Genomic DNA, 18943 nt, shown 5'->3' with positions numbered 1-18943 from the left:
GAAGTAAGATATTAATATCTTACATACACATTGCTAATGTTATAATATTTTGATGCTTCTCTCATTTTAGATAATAGAAATAGTAGATTTCTGCAAGTACAAGCCATTACCAAAGAGTGAAAGTCACAATAACAACAACGGTGAATAATAAATTGCGAGTATTGAGCACACGCTGGGCTTCTCTAGACAGTAGTGGGTGTAAAATTCCTAAATAAATACATTCCGGACCAGTACATTGAATTATGTAAACGTTTGATATTGTGTATTCAAATCTCGTTTTCCGTCTTTCTGTTGTCTGATACAGATTAATTTTGTAAAGAGATTGATGAAAATATGTTTAAATAGCTAAAGTATCGATTTATCCAACATATACAGTTAGATTGCTACTAAAATTATCTTTACTATTGTATTATATAATGACTAGTATGTGGAAAAATAGCTGTTAACTATTGTTCAATAGAGTTATCATTATTACTGCCGTTATTAACAACGATGATTATAAACATCAGGACTAGGTTTACTTTGATTTTTTAATGCAAATGTACATTTGTGATACTATAATAAATATATTATTATTATAGTTATAGCTCAATCTGCAGCTAAGAACCACGGAGATTGGTCCAACAAGATTGATAGGAGCCTACAGACGGACAGTTTTATAAATATTCTTATTCTTTAACTTCAAAATGCTTGACGGTTTGAGGCGGTCCAAGTAGAATGTACTAAAAAACTATTCATGTGAGAAACTATAATTTTGAGTAGATGTGGATTTATTACAGTGACTTATCACTCATCTCTAAGATGTTGGGAGACGCAGTGGTTTCTATAATACCTCTGTTGGAGATTCCAAGTTTTCGAGATTTCATATCCCAGTGCAAAAAGGTAGAGATGAGGAGGGGATGAAGAAAAAGGTTAAACAGGTTAACTGTAAAGGAAAGTTAAAAATGTCTCGGTTCACATTAGGAGTTCCTAATATCAGTGCTAGTGCAGGGCATAACATTTTTGGGTCTAATACAGTTAGACGATATTGGACTGTGAATAAAAAAACATTGATATTAGGTAGCGTGCCTGAAAACTCCTTATACAATATTTTTACGTATTTAAATAAATTGTTAGAAGTCATCGATAACGGCAAGTATTCAAAAATGAGTTCACCAATGCCTGCCATTAAACCCTTCTCTGCTGAATGATAATAGTTTGGTGGTCATTCACTTACAAAGGAAATTCCTATGGCTTTTTGTCTTAATGATATTTCACAAGCGTATCTTCTTTATAGCATTTCTGTTGGCTTATTGGCAACTGTTGTCTTAGCTGTAGCTGTATTGGTAAACTAAAACATATTTACTTGTTTTATTACTTGTCAAAATATCATATGACACAAATAACAACCTTCACATCTTTTGGCACAATTTTCATGTAATGCTCGATTACTTAACACATGTCCTGGTCATTTCAGAGCATACAATCGTTTCTTGTAAGTGTTCATATCTACGAATCATAAAAAGGTTTTCCGAGGAAGTCATATAAATTTCAGTGTGTAGAATATGCTTAGTAGATCTTCCAGGGAGTCAGAAGCAAATATTCTTACTCCCCATCCATCTACTTAACGTTTGAAAGCCGGATGGATTAAAAAAAGGCTTAAACCGTCCAGATTATTATTGCTCTGTTTGTATTGTTTCTTTTGTGTCACTGGCACTATACAAAAATTACGGTTCCAATTTTATGAATCAAAGTTGAACTGTTATTAAATATGATTTGATACTAAGTAGTAAGTACGAGTATAAAACAATACAAAAAAACCAAAAAAACAACAACACAAACTTTTTATCAGAAATTAAACGGTAAGCATGATGTCAAAACCTTATAATTACGCTTACTATAATATTTAATTACTGTAATATAGTAAACGAATAATCATGTTCAGTATAATGTATACAGCACTGAAGGTGTTTCTTATGCAGCGACCGACCTGACGCCCATGGCAATGAACATATTAATGAATGTGTTTGTTGACCCGTTGGAAAGAAGTTATGCTACATTTGTACTGGGATATACATACAAATCCAGCAGAAATGGAAATCGTGTTTGCTCTGTAATACAGTACTACTAAGTTGGTTGTATTATGCATGGATTCTATACGAGTACGGTCGCATCATGTATTGCAAGACAACATTTGCATTATTGACTCGGATTGAGTTTTATCAGTATCGAAACAGAGTTGGAAGTCGAACACGAAATTTAAGTAAAGGAAAAAACGAGATCAGTATATTGATACTATATACAGTACTCGTGAAAATGTATCGAAGAGAGATCTGTCATTTATCTCTTTTCAGAATTTTGTCTACGAATTGCATACGTGTTGGTCTAATGCCACCCTTTTTGAGATAGCCTTTTCTTGTAAATAAATCAACAGTTTTTTTGTATATCTGCTTTGCACCATGTAAACACACAATCTAGTTTTCTACCAGAAATCAAAAGAACAAGTTCCCTTCAGGAAGAAGTCGATCGCTAGCTGTGCTAGTTTTCACGGAGGTGTCAAATGAATTCTAATTTTAAAAGATACACTTTTCGTTACCCATGTTTTACACAGTTATAAGTAACTTATCAGAGGCCAAAATAGAAGGTATAACAACAAGATAAAACATTAAAGTTGCCATTTTGAGCTAAACAATCGGTTTAATTTCACTGTGTAATGGTGATTTAAATATAGTTAATGTGACTGGCAAATATGACCCGAAAAAATGTATTGTGCGATTTTTTTTAACACTTTGATGCGCCCATTTTGACCCCTAAGAAAAGTAGATCAGCTGACTATAACTTTTTTTAATTAAGGTACATTTTTCTATAAATTTCATGAAAGTCTAAGCTGTTTCTTTACACATGACAACGTGAATTGGCTCTCAGCATTTTGAGACAACCAAGAACTATGTGATTTTGCAGTTTTTACAATGTTAGTCCAGGCGTTTCTATTGATAGCTTTTGATATTTATCCCAAATCAACAGTTTTCATGCTAGAATTTCGAGTGTCAACCATGTTGGGGTTCTTGAGGAACCCATCGACTGTGGTGAGACAATATAGATATCCATAGCTCTGACTGATAGCAACCATAAACAGAGAACACAATATATTTTATTCTGGTCGAAACGCATATTTGGAACGAATTACAATTTGTATGTTGTAAATTCTTGATCTTATTACTACCTTATTACTACTTACTAAGTTCTACTGGCCTGTAATTATTAATCGGTATAAAATAGCATGCATACCTTCATCCTATCTTAAAAATTATTTTTTTTAAATTCCACTGACCCAGACCACAAAGCAAACAGCAGTTTGGTAACTGATATACCTCACAACATATTATTTCCACAAACAATAAACAACGGGAATAACCATGAACAAACCTTTAAAATAAATGGTATTCCTATTGTTTTATATTCACGTAACTAACTATAACGTTCTATTCTCTTACGGGGAAGGAACCTTGATATGTAAGTTTCTTTACTTAAGAATTAATCTGTATTTTTAACGTATTCCACGTCTTGTTACTGAAATAGCAAGTGAGCGTTATAGTGAAATTTTTGTAGCCTACATTTAATAAGTTAACTTCATAAGAGCAAGCGTAGTGCTCAGATTTAGAAACAATAAACATGCATATACCGTAAACACGGAGTTAATAATCCGGTCCTGAATAGACACAAAACTCGTAACAAAGTTGCAGAAACTTTATGGATGTAGCGTATAACAAAGATAAATTCTAGGTTATCACGAAGACAACCTTGTAGCTGTCAACATAAGTGTGTGAGTCAGTAGATTAGATCTCCTCGGCTCTATGAGGGCAGCTCGAAATATTAAGTGCGACTCACCCCGGGAACAATTTGTCTGTTTCCGGACAATAATTGTCACGGCCGCCATTAGTATAGCTTCCGCAGCTGTCCTCAGAGAGCCCTCTTTCTCTCCTCACTTCTTCTTTTTAATCCTGAAAGCCACTGGAGAGTTGAGATTTTGTAATTTATTTCCTGTCATTGGTACGTGTCTTAATGTGTTTTCATTATCTTCAAAACAAATTTATACTTTTTTGAAGTGTACTGCATTTCAAGGTAAAGAACTAAAATAAATAAATATATATGTGTATGTATGCACAATTTAAAAGAGTGCAGAAAAAATGGTTGAGATAGTTGTTATAGCTGAACAGAACAATACTCATACATTAAAACCTTTTATGTTTTTAAGTTTGAATGATAAAGAGTACAAGGCAATTATCTATACTACACAACTATAAAAGAACTTTTCTCTTCAACTCCGATCATTCGAAAACGATCTAAAGAAATAATTACTAAATTAATTGCTTATATGTTTTCCAGACATTAACTTCATGAAACGTAGCCAACACTATCTAATCGCTATATAAACTTGTTTATACGTTTTGTATACTATTTTATTGGTTCAGTTACGACATGGAACGAAATAATTTGCACAATTTGCAATGAAGATAAAACAAAACTATAAAGTAAAGACGAAAGCTATCTGGACAACAAGATCTATTGATCATCCGGTTCAGTTGGCACTAAAAGAATAATACAAGTATTCAATAGCCAAAAGGATATATTATTTGTTGAAAATAGTAGTATATATCAAAATAGATTATCATATAAATAAAAAGAGGTAGAATTACGCCACACCAGTTGGTGTTGCTGAGATTACATCTAAAACTTTTAACCTATAGTTCATTTCATTCTCGAGATGTCCTGCTGACAGATAAACTAAAACGCATTCAAGTTGACACCAAAATTACAAATCACAGAATCTCATTCATGTAGAAATGAAGTTAAATGCAAAATCTTAAGTCTACACATGCATTTTTCTTGACATATCTTGTCACATGATATATTAAGATTTTGTTGTCAAGATATCGTACAGTGTGACAGACAGAAACGAAATTTTTCTTCCCCACGAGCTTTAAGCTTCACTAAAGCTCAGCCTATAAAATACTGTTTGCTTCTTGCTTCTTGTCGCGCATTACTTGAAATACGACTGGTCCGAGTTGGAGAATTTTTATTTTACAATGTCAGTAATAAAATTAGTTTTAGTCGAAATGAAAAATTGGAAGATTGTAAATATGTTTATATTCCGCAGTTCCCACGCAAACTCAAAGGATTTCGAGTAAATAGTGTAAATCATAATAGCAATAACTACTATGTTATTTTCTAAGTTTCGTATAGATTGCGCCAATTATGAATTGAAACCATTCTGTATATTATTTAAACGCTGCAAAAATATTTAATTTAATGACCAAAATTCACATTGTGGCACGGAATATTTATTTACGTGAGGGCAAAGTATAAAATAGTGGGAATGAGCACTAACACGAATAAACAAGCCATTTCCTCCGAGAAAACCACCCAGAGAGCAGCATGTCCGTTTTGTTATGGTGAGGGGTACGACACTGAGTAAATCCATATAATTCTTAGCCTTAACCAATAAAATGTATTGTATCAAGTTTTATATGTGTATGCACACTATTCAAGAACGAAACCAATGACACAAATGATACTAGGTGAACGGTGATGTAGGCATGTATGTCATTTTAAGGATTTAACTTAATATTAAATATTATATTGTATACCTGTAGTTAAGGTTGTTATTCTGACACTAAGCTACTATAAACTACATGATTGTGTTGAAAGTTTGCAAAACACTTAAACAATGCGTACTTTAAGTATGTCTACTAGTTTCAAAGGTATTATACGGTTTCATCATATTATATCATAAACGCTCTCACTAAGAAAGTTGCGGACTCCAACTTCAGAAATGCTGCCTAATAGTCAAAAGCGTAGTTCACGTGCTACAGAAATATTGGGAGCTATTCAGTCAAATTCCATGAAATGTTGAAATGAAATTAGAGTTATTTTATTGGTGGTAATGAAAGCTGTTATAGGCTTCTGGACCCCGAAATCTGTCCTTTGATCTCAAAGTCTAATATTCTAAAGTCGCTCAGGAGATGGGAATATCTTCTAATGTCCATCACTTTCTTAGTAACGCATGGATATGCCTATATGTTTAAAAAAGAGTGCATTTGTTTAAAAGGGATATATATGTATGTGTGTGTGTGTGTGTGTGTGTGTGTGTGTGTGTTTGTGACGTCCCTGTTATTTAGAAGAAAATTGCTTGTAAAGACGTGCTTAAGAACTAGTAAGTAAATAAAAGTAGAAAAACATAGATGTAGTCATTATTAAAGCAAAAAAATAATCTTGGTTATAAAATACAGAGTTTTTTCCGATTATAAACCAATAGGCCTCCCCTATCTGAAAAGAATATAATTTAAAATTCATAAACGTGCTAGAATCCCAGTACAATTGTTGAAAAGAGTTGTGGAATAATAAGTAAGTTATCATCTATACTATATTACTTGCAACAATTCTATAAAATACTACTACGAGGGAAAGATTGTACTATTCGTTAAATATTTTTTGCCGAAAACACTTTTTTGTGCATACGAGATTTTGCTACGAAATAAAATGCCATTATGGCTTCATTAAGTTGGACAAAGAATAGTTGTCGGTTATTGTGTAATCCACCACCTCACCCCAACTTCAATTATCGAATATCTTATATAGGGCACTTTTCTTTTTCTTTTAGGTACTAAACAGCCTTATTACTTTTGAGTCATTCCAGTTCGCAGAGTTGTTTTATGTTTTTTCATCGCAGCTAAAAACTTCAATGAATACTTAGATACTGGACTTAGAGGTTTGTTTTGGGTTTTCTATATAATGACAAGGAAATTAAACCACAAGAATCCAAAGAAGTTTGATTATCACTTAAAAATAATTGTTACATCTAAACTTTGAAAAATTGTTTTAATAATTATTGAAGTTACGCAAATAAATAGAGAATAATGTATGGATTTCTTGAGATTAGAACGAGTGCAACTAAATGTAACTGTTGTAGTTGATAGTATTCTGAAAACAGACTTCATTGAAAGTCACTGCAAAATTTCAAGTCTACAATTTATTTCATTATTGACATATAAAACTTCAGAAAATCATATTAAAAATACATTTTTACATACCCCGGCGAACAAAAGAGATATTGTGTCCACCATATGAGTTATCATACAACTCATTATAGCCTATCTATAAATGACGTTTCATACAAAATTTCAAGCCTGTTGGTGAAATCTTTCTCTATGAGTTGTTTTGCCACACGATACTTTCCCATTTATATTAATTAGGTAGGGTTTCATATCAGTCTTTAAATAATAAACGTCTACAAACCATGGTACCTTAATGATGTTAGATGTTTTGGGACAGTTGCTACATGTATGAATATGTCCCAGGTTAAAATTTTCTATAAATATACTGAGTTAAAAGAATAAATATTTATTCTGATATTTTCTCGTTGCCGTCATGATTACTCATAAGACCAATATATAAATATTCACTAACGCTCAACCAAATCCCATGGAGTGACATGCACCATAGTCAAAGTCAGTGTTCCTCATATGGAAATGAAGCTTCATGCACAATAGGTCGGTTCGTTTTTGAGATATTGCACGGACAGACAGAAACAAAATTTTTCCAGCCCCTCTAATAATAGGCTTCGCTAACGTTCAGCCAATAAAAAAAGATTATTCCAGAATTAAAGGTAATATATCGGTCTAAGATAAAAATGTTTGAAAAATTTTAGTCACAAAATCAACACATTTAAAGTTTAAATTGGTTTTACAAATTGCAGTGTTATCTGGTTGAACTTATTACTTTAATTTAGGTAAACTAAGTAATAATATATTATAAAAATATATGTTATTTTAAATTAGTATATTTGCAAGTTGAACTATTGAGTTTTATTTATACCAAATTAATTTAGATCTTAGTCAAATACAATCATATATCGAGTTGTATTTAAGATTTTGGAAAATATATATCAATAAAATATGTCCTAACTCAGTAACAGAGTGTTACGGGTTAGACTTAAAGAAGAAAATATTTCTTTTTCATTTTTGGAAAGTATTGTTGAGTATTTATTTTGAAATAAAACTATATTAACTAACGCTCAACGCATAATATTCCTCTTCACTGAAGTATTGCGGGATAGATATAACATCACTGCTTTGTGAACTGACAGCTGATCGTCCTGGCTAGCGTAGGAGTACGTCGTCCCACGCGTTGGTCGTAGTTTTTGACAGTTTGAACTTGGCGCGTCAAACAAACTTCCCCTGAATCCCCACCCCGTCGCGACCAATGAGCGGCCAGCTGTGTCGCCCAATAAGAGCTGGACCGCGACGGTTGCGCGCCAAGTTTGCTATCAGCTGATGAGCTGTTGATTGTTGCGGACGTGTGTCAGTGAGCCTCCTACGCGCTTCCATCGCGACTACACTGGGGGAGGGGATATAAGACTCTAGCTAGGTGTTACTTGTGTTCACCGTTTTTTGTGATTTTACCATCCAGCCGTTCTTTTGAATCCCGACCCTCTTCAGGTAGCAAGACTTCAACAGGTAGGGACAGTTCTAAGTCTTGCCAGCTCACATTCCAACCACAAGTTTTGTTAGACTGTAAATGTTACATTTATACAGACAATACGTCAAAATTTACTAATTTACAGAAAAAATACTTAGATTTTATACGTATGTAGTGGACAGTCAAACTGTAATGTTAATCCACAACCACTTAGCTTAAGAACCTTGAGATATCCAAAATCACTATCAAAAATATCTAGTATAAGTATTTTAGGGCATTCTTCATTAATTTATTTAATCGGACTAAACCGGAAATTGACAAGACACTATCAAATACACTAAAATATAAATAAATTGCACAACGATAAAGATAACTTTCTCAGACCACCGCATCAATAGTTCATGTAACTTAGATTATATTACATTCTATCAAGAAAAAAATGTAAACAATGCGTGCTACAACTACAACATTATTCACGGAAATAATGTATTAAAATAAAGTAACAATTGATATTAATATAGCGATTCTCGTGAGAAGAATTCGTAACAAACTTGCTCTGACAACAAAAGTACTTTTTTGAGCGTTCAAATCTAGACATATGTCTATATACGTACGTATAAAGATTGACACTTACGGGCTGCATTTTAATTCTAGTTTTTTTAAAATTATGCATAATCTTTCTTTCTGAACTGAATTATCTTGAGTAGATTTTTAACTGGTAAAATATGACTTTGCGAAAGAGCCTTTGCGGAACTTTCTTTAGATTGTGGGATTAAATATGCTGTTCAAAAAGTTTATAAATGATTATGCAGTAAATTATAGGCAAACAGCTAAGTAGGAGAGGGTTTCTAAAATGATGGCCGCAATATAGTTAATTCAAAATAAGAATCTTTAACTTTAGGTATGAAATCTGTTGATTCACAGGTAACGCATGTAGCGGTTTGCGAATCTCATTTCATTTCAGTAAATTATTTCTAGTTTCGGCCAAAACACAAAAATGTGAAACTATTAAGCCCATAAACAGCTGTATCCCTTATGAGTTGAAATTGAATTTTAGTTTTTAAATTGGAAAGGATGGTATCGAAAAAATTGTGATTAAAACCATTATATTAAATAAGTATATACTCAAGATAAAACAGATGCATCTCTGTTTGACTGTCCAACTGAAATTAAGAACTAATTCTTCCTATTGATAACATTAGTACAAAATGAAGTGAAGGAAATGTGCAAAAAAGACTTTTATAAACATTGATTTTTAATGAAGGTGATTTTTAACCTTCTAGTATCTAATTTATACACTATTTATTTACAAATAAAACAATCCGAAAAGCTTCCATTAAATCTAATTAGGTTAACTTTACAACTATGTCGGATACGTTACAACTTTGCTGGTTTCATCTAAATTACATACCCCACGATGAAACATATTCCTAAATATATCTAAATTACCAGTAAGGTAATACAATTTAGAATATTTGTAAATGGAATGAATAAAATATTTACTGAAAGTAATCAGCACCAGTCAGCGCGGTTTACAGTTCTTGTCTAGATATGCTTTTATTTGTTTAAAGACTCATTATTCGCACAAACAGTGTAATATATTTAAATAAACGCCAATGAATTTTGGTTGAGTTTTTTCAGTCTTTTCACATTATTCCTCATTCACATATACAATATTGTATTTGCAGTCGTCGCCAATAATAGAATCCCAGTTCGACTGTCGGTGTTTATGCCCAGTTTCCTTTCTCTGTGCCGTATTGTCGAATAAATGTAATGTTTAAGATTTTGTTTTGAATTTTATTGTTTTATTATGTATTATTTGTTAAACTGCAAAGTTAGTAAAACACTAGTGTTGTTAACGTATTTAGAGCAATATTTTACGACAGTGGAAAATCGAACATAGATTTGGGGAATCTCTGAATCCGATGATTGTGTGATTCAATATTATGAAATTACAAAATATTTGTTTTTTAAATTAATAAATGAATTTATTTCCCATAAGTACAAGGCAGTAATACAGTATTGGAAAAAAAGCGAGAAATTAATCCGGCCACTTTATCCAGTAGCGTGACCAGTTGAAACTATATACAATACATTAACATAGTATATCATAGTCTAGCATTTAGAATACTTATAAAAGAAAATCGCCAACTGTAACATCTGTGAGTTCAACTACAATAATTTTGAAAGAAGAAAATAATATTAGTGGATGTATAAGTAATATGATGTAAGTTAAGCAAACAGATGAAATTAATTGTAATTAATATGAAAATTAGTATTAGAGGAGTTGGTTTTATATACATATAAATGATTATGCAGAAAAGGGTAGATTACGCATAAACAGCTGGGTAGAATGAGGTTTGTAATGATAGCTGTAATAAAGTTATCTCAAAATAAGATCACATTAGGTAGAAGTCTAGTAAAACATACAGGTTTGTGATATGTGTCACGATACAAAAATAGGGGGTTTGTGATCAAAATTAACAAGTCAACCAAAAAAGAGTGTGTATATAGTGGAATTAAAGGAAATTCAAGTATTAGAGGAGTTGGTTGTATATATATATATATATATATATATATATATAATTTCAATAAACATTGAATCACAAAAAGTACTTGCTCCGCCGGGAGTCGAACCCGGATCTCTCACTTGCCGGGTGAATGTGCTACCATTACACCACAGAGCGCTTACTTTTTCCGATTCAATTATTTTGTATTTGGCCGTATCTGTCAAATATGCGTTTTAAATAAGCAAACTAAATACCTGTCAAACGACTTTTATTTACTTTTATTTATTTTTAATTGTATAAATGATATATATATATATATATATATATATATATCAATCACTAGTACCTCTTTGTTAATATCCTTTGTATTACAGATATGTCTTAGAAGTTAATATTTCAGTACCTTTGTTTGGCTATCTAACGATTTGAAAACGTCACGAGATTCCCACAAGTTACAATATTTTTCTAAATTATTACGAGCGCTAGGATTTATCACAATATATTAAAATTAGCACTATGTTCGAAGAAGTATTTTGATCACTGTATGAGCCCATAGACAGTTCAGACTATTGAAAAATATCAGGTAATTTTAAATACCCCATATCTGGTGTATGTGGACGTTTTAAAACAAATTTAGCTTTAATGTTGAATTTTTACCCAAGACTAATAAGAGGTAAAATAAAGCCCAAACAAAATATCTCCCCTCTCCGCTAATCCAATTTAACAATATTCAAAGATAAACCTTGTACCTGGTGAGATTTCGTTTTGAAGCTGATTTATAGAGCTATCTGGACCTATAAATAATATTTATATATTATAAATACTAGTTTACTAGTGACTTTAAAAAGCCATATAAAACTGTACCTTTTAAAGAAAAATTAAACGAAGAATTTCATATAAAAAGTTAATTAAGTAGTTGTTAAGTACAGATTAATTCTGAACGACTATTAACAAAAAGGAGTGTAATATAATTGTATTGAATAATTTTAATTAAATGTAATTCTTAAAATGCTATATTTGAGTAATGTATTAAATGTTAATATATAATAATACATTACTAAAATATAACATTTTAAGAATTATAATTACATTTAATTAAAATTATTCAATACAATTATATTACACTCCTTTTTGTTAATAGTCGTTCAGAATTAATCTGCACTTAACAACTACTTAATTAACTTTTTATATGAAATTCTTCATTTAATTTTTCTTTAAAAGGTACAGTTTTTATATGGCTTTTAAAGTAATCAGAAAGAAATACAATTCTGAATGAAAGAAAATCAGATTGTCACTTTAAAAGTAATATAATATTATTTTTAAATGCTAACAAGTAAATTTGTAAAATTAAATGATAGGTTTTGGGCTTGCGAAAGACCTAAAAGTGAAATAAATAATTTTAATATATTTTATTCAGTGATCTTAATTTTCAAGATAAACATTTTTTTATTTATTTAATTACTCAATGAGTAAATTTAAAATTAATAAGCTAAACAAATCAACTTTTTAATCTTGAGTCTTTCTTTGAATTTCGTTTATTGAATATCACATTATTATATTGTCAAAACCATACTTGTTAAAACGCTTACGCACGCCAGGTGTTGATTGTTACAATGATTGCACTGTATATTTTTAAATAAATTTTCAAATAATGTGTAATAATATTATAGTTATGATAACGTACAAGGTCATCGATCGCAAAGTCAAGAGTGTTGTTGTTTCTACAAGTTACTGAAATGACACTAACTAAATAGCTTCTAAGAACAGTTTTTAATTACGGGAAAGCTTCAGCGTTATCACGCGACATGTCATGTTTGGTGGCATTATTCATGGTTAGCTGCGCGACGTTCTGTGTGCTTTGTTACATTATACAGTGTGTTTAGTGTACATCACATCTTTTACATGGATAGGTTCATGTAACGTAATTTTGGGTTCAGTTAAACCCTACCACATTTCCAAACCAGCATATAACGTCTATATTTAATCAGTGCTATTGTAAAGAATCAAAGTATATTTTGGAACCTAATTCGTATAATTAACAAATTATGGAATTAATTTAACTTGAATGAAATTATCCGTATTGGACTCTTGATGCTTGAATTTGTATAACAACAACAGTTTTAGCTTTTGTTAGTTGAACAAAGAGTTTATATTTGTAGACTCTAGAGAATCTTTGGCAATGATATAAACATTAAACCACGAAAAATCGGCAATTAATTATATATTTAATAGTGTTAATTGGAAAATTATATTTTTTGAACTAATATTAAGACAAACTAAACATTTTTTTCAATCATTGAAATTTAATATTATAGCCAAAATAGTACTGATGATAATATATGAAATCAAAAAGTTGAGTAAAGCAAAATGTAAAATAATTTATTACTATTCGAGTAATACGCTTTAGCCTATGGGGACATGAAACAGCTGTTTTATGAAAAGTAGATAATGGCAATGGAGTGAATAATTAATGTTGACAATCATTATTGGGAGTTGAAAATGGATTAATAACTCACAGGCTTCCACCAAAGTAAACGATAATCTAATCAATCTATGTAACACGTATACTGATAGCGCTGGGCCTGTAGGATAAATTTAGGCAGCTAAATAATCCATCGTGTTTTCTATCCAATGTACATAATATATCATTTTTGGATTGAAAATTTTGAAAGTTGGTTGTTTTCAAACCGTCATTACTAACATGTTATACTTTTGAAAATGTATGGCGACTTTAGGTAATAAAATAATCAGAGTTTCTCACGAAATGTCTGGGTAAGAAAACATTATTGTCAATTTAAAAAAAATCATAATTCAGTATCAGTATATGTGACTTTTGTCTGTGTTCTTTAAATTTATAGGAACATAAAATGAAATGAAAAATACCTTTATTAAAGAGGCGGAGTTAGGGCTATTGAGCCCTCTCTACCACTCAACCTTAAAACATGAACACATTGACTTATGAAATTTGGAGTCCACGCCCGACTGAAGACATAAAAATGTCGGTGACGAAGACATTCCAATCGATCTCTTTGCTCGTTTCGACAATCGGCACCCAGGCAACAAAAGATCTCTGTCTGGTGATCAGCCATCCAGTAAAGTCTACATGAAGAGGTGTTCTTATTGTCTCATCATTGTACGCCGACTCTTTTTGGATCTCTTCAGACGGACAGACGTGGACTCCAAATTCTAAGAGTCAAATCTGTTAGTGTCAGGTTTCCGACGCTGCACTAAGCGGAATATGTAATGGCGCTAAACTCAAGATTCATATTGAATCAACCCTTTCCACCATATCGATGGTGTGTCTATTATAGCTTGACGTTTTCTCTGTATCAGAACCAATTAACGCCAGAGCGATATCATGAAAGAGGTTAAAAGCTTTCGTCCTTTATAGGTTAAAAGATAGTTATATTCCTGAGATTAGATTGTAAATTTCGATGTTTAGTGCGACGTACCGTCAAAGAACAGCAGAAATGAATAACTCCGATGATTAATTAATACAGTTAATGGCCGTGAAGTAGTGTTGTGAAAGTTCTCGTTTATTTAGCTAGTGAAATAGTGGTTTTACGTACTACTCGTCATCCAGCACTAGTTACATCAAACTAATTATAACTTAAGTCGAGACATGTGGAGTGTAATTTTCAAAGCTTGCTCTAGGATGTAATTCTGTGTTAATCCAGCCCTGGTACATTTTACTCCATATCAATCTAACTGCACCTGTAATAATTCTTGAATGACTTTTGTGCTTTTATAAATAGTACAATGCTATATTACAACAGATTAAAATACGAGTTAAACTAGAATAAATATTTACTCGAAGGTCTGTTGTTCAATGGAGCTTTGAAAGAACAGTGTTGTAGGCAATAGTGTCTTCTTTCCTGATAACTTTCAAGTTCCATCAATTTTACATATTATATGCAACGTGCTGTATGTAGCAGGTTTGCGAGTGCATCGGTTATAAATCGGAATTTACGGACATATTTTATATTATTTTGTTTCAAGCTATTTTAAGACACATTCCGTAACTACTCAATTGTATTATATATGTATAAAACAGATATTTTATTTTGGGTAGGGGCCGACTCGTTATCAGTTTGAATCCAATTACCTACTACGTATAGGTAGGTGGCTATTAATGATATTACTCCTGTTAGTACTACTTTTGGATACTACCGATAACTGTTGTAAGTAATACTACAGTGAATATCAGTACACACAATTCTTTAATTTATACAGGCATCACTTCACCTAGAACGCATAATATTTGGTTAATCATCAGTCGGAAAACTGAAACTGAAACGTCAAGGCTCTGCATTAGATATAATCTGTATATTTCAGATCTGTATTCTTATTTTGATGACGCACATAAAAAGAGACACACATCGAAACGAATGTTTCACCTATTCTATCTCAACCAATTAACATTAACTCTTACGACGTTTAAAGTTTTTAAGTTAAACTGTCGATACGGTCAACATTCACCAATAGATATCAACATTTAAAATATAAGTATAAAAAAATTAACAATTAAACAAATATCAAGCCGGTAAACGGAATGGTTATAGTTTATTTCCAAATAGATATTGGACTTCTAGATCTGACGTTATCAAGACAGCTTAGCTCATTATATAACAGATTTAAAAATATTGAGTATACCTTAATAAGAATAAATTTAACATATTTTGCATATTTTGAACTCTGAATAATTTATATTTGAAATTATATCACTTATACTTTAAAACTTTCAAAATTAAGAGTAGAACATACAAGATACATTTAAAATGTATAACTGAATTATGGCATATCTCATTTCTGAGTACATTTATATCAGGCCATTGCATCGTTGCCGGCTTTCAATTTCTGGATCTACGAGTGTTTAAAATAAAAACTTATGTGAGCACTCGCCAAGACCAGAGAATAGAACATTCTTCAAAATTCAAATCGTTAGTAGCACATTTAAGAGTCTATTCCTTTTAAAACCACATAAGGGCTTCAGCACCAAACTTTTTAATTTCAGAACAAAATTATATTTAAAATTTGTTACAAGAAATTTAGATTTTCTTAAAATCTGAAAGAATGTTACTTTTATAAGATATTACACTGTTTTCTGATATCTACGTAATACAACAATTGTCTTGTAAGAGAGGTCTAATATAGGGATACGTTTTTGATTAAAAAAATTAGATTCTTTGTGTAGAAAGTGCTATTAAGACATTTTAACATCTTTAACATTTAACCTGTAAAGCGTCTGCCGCAGTCAACGTGTTCAACAAAATAGGCATCTGCAGAGACGATACTCGTATAAGGACCACCACACGTTTTCAACATTCACATGCACTTACATGAATCAATGTCGAAAAGTCGTGTAAATGAGCCAAAAATGCTATTGATCTAAACCATCAGGTTTTAATCTACAAGTCGTACAAATCCTATTTCCATTCAAAGAATGCGCAATAAAGTTCAGTTTAGGTAGTATAGTTGAACTCTTTTACTTTAACTCTTTTGCTCTTCGATTTACTTAAGAGCAAAACGCAACACATTTCGTTTGACGATCAAACGGAATTTGGGTTCAAACTAATTTTCTGCTGTTCCAGCAGTCAAACACAGCGCAGGCCGGGCGGCAAATCGTTTGACAAGTAAACAAACTCGACTGCCAATCTTCCAGCATCGACGTCAAGTTTGACGGTTTCTGGTTTATAGTCATTTGAACTCATTCTAAAACGTCATTTTTTAATTGGCGTATAATATTAAGTCTCTTTTTATGCAGTAAAATGGCACACTGAACACAGTGAGCTTATTTCACTTTTGTACCGATGCGACGTGACGTTTTTAAAGGTTTTGTGAAAATCTGTGAATAAACTTATAAGGGTGTTTATTATTTCGTATTTCAAAAACATTATTCAGTTATATTTACAAAAATAAACAAATAATCCGTAGGATTATTTGTTAATGTTGATGTGAGAAAATATAATAAACTAGTCGTAATATACTAACGAATGGCAGAGAAAACCACCCTAGTCTTTTAGATTCTTATTTGGTGACCAACGCCCGCGAATTTTGTGCAAATATAGTATTACTATTTTTACCGACATTCAGTATCCCGCAGTAATATAGGGTTTTCTTATCTTCATGAAACGGAGCGCAATAAACTACTGAGAGTGTCACTGTAAGTTGTCCTTATCTTTTAGTTTTAGTCCTTATCTGTAAGTTGTCACAACTAATTTTGAATCTTTAAATGGCTCAATTGAATTTTCAGTAAGGATTGTGAAATTTAAATGTAGATTGTAGACGGTCTCAGGAAAAACAGAGCCATTTACCAAACAACGTACAGATGTTGTATAAAATGCCAATTAAGTAATAAAAGTTGGCAATACGGACTTATAAAAAGGTTTGTGCAGGAGTAAGTGTGGATATATTTGCATGCAAAGCACAGATTATCATACTCACATTCCTTAATGAAATTCGTAATCTAGGGAAATTGGTCTTGCTTTTACTTTATACACCATGTAAAATAGTATATGTACCAGATTAGTTTTCTAAAATTTTTAGACCATTTCTCAAGCATTACATTGACATGAGACCCAACTGTACTAGCAGCCATCTTGATTATAGTCCCAAAATATAAATGTTCAACTTCAAATCCTTACGTGTTTATTTTGGTCGAAGAATAATGGGATAGGTGTCATACAAAATAAATTAATAAGCGTTAAAATTGTTTTGCTTACTCAGAAAAAAATTAAAACTATTTTGTACCTCGCCGTTTGAAATATTAAACAATGTAAATACTGTTTACAAACTAAACAGAGTTTGGGTGCGTATTAATCATGGTTTTAAAATAGGGCATTTCAAATAATTTTGTAATAACAATAAGGAGGTTTGGGGTTTGGAGTTCAACAATGTTCTTGTTGGCAAAACCCAAGATCGCTCCACTACTGCCGGCTCATAACATTATTCTTCATAGGTCATCCCGTATGGCCCATAGGCTGCAGCTTGTACAGGACGTTATTAGGTACCATTGCATTAATTGTAAGGCCCTAATTATTCCTGAATCTGTGATTGTCATTATGTAAATTTCCCCTCTCCGCTCATTATCTTGTCACATACTCCTGACTTGAAAACTCCCATCATTTTACTCCACAGCTTCTGTCCTAATTTGAACAAAATTAATAACACGAATATTTAAGTACGATAGATATGTGAGGTGAACGGTTATAACCGATTTCTATAGAATTTACTAAAAAAATCGATGATTACTACCGTATAAAAAAAGTTCCAAAATAGTTCCGAGTTGTTACCTCAAGACATGACAATTAAATAATTAAAGCCTAAGATTCTAATATAAAAGCTTTGTGGTTGTAAAAATATGTTGTTGTTTTTCAAAATAAATATTTATAGTTGAAAAGTTGCAACTACTAATAATTGGAGAGATTCAAGGGTTTTGGGAATTTTGTAGTTGTTATACTGTTGAACTAAAATGTGTTCGTAGTGATCATGTGATTAACTTGAAGAAGTATTCCTAAAACAGTGTAATAATATAAATACAGATTTAGATTAACAATCTCGATTTAAATTAAGAAGTGATTAGTTTGGTGTTTAAATAATTTAACGATTAATATGTGTCAGTGAAATTTAAGTTTTTGGTTTATATTATTGTCTGCAAATTAGTGATTGATGTTACAATATCGGTTAGTCATAACATCAATCAAAGCTGTTCCATACCTGGAATGATTATTCACACTATGTATACAGGGTGATTCATGAAGTTCTCCCCCCACTTCTACAGCACATTGCACTAGTAAAAATAATGAAAAAATGTTATATAAACATAGGTCCGAAAACGCTTAGTTAGCGAGTTACAGCTAGCGAAAGATTTCGCCTGAATTCCTGGGTAAAGAGTAAAATAAAGCCATACTGAACTTTTGGAAAGGTTAATTAAGTAAGAAATATCATGGATTCTTATGTATTTTTACCTGATAAAG

General features: G+C 31.6%; 1 protein-coding gene across 1 annotated transcript in view; it reads left to right on the top strand.

Annotated features, from left to right (window-relative positions):
- The first annotated feature begins 8310 nt into the window (after positions 1–8310).
- The window catches only part of LOC124357028 (thyrostimulin beta-5 subunit-like), a 49086-nt gene continuing 38453 nt past the window's right edge, over positions 8311–18943 (top strand). The window contains exon 1 of the mRNA XM_046808398.1: positions 8311–8495. The gene's annotated coding sequence lies outside the window, so the exon portion shown is untranslated. The remainder of the gene's footprint in view (positions 8496–18943) is intronic.

The sequence above is a fragment of the Homalodisca vitripennis genome, chromosome 3, assembly GCF_021130785.1.
Source record: "Homalodisca vitripennis isolate AUS2020 chromosome 3, UT_GWSS_2.1, whole genome shotgun sequence".
In the NCBI taxonomy this organism is placed as follows: Eukaryota; Metazoa; Arthropoda; class Insecta; order Hemiptera; family Cicadellidae; genus Homalodisca; species Homalodisca vitripennis.
This window is presented reverse-complemented; position numbering and strand designations above follow the sequence as displayed.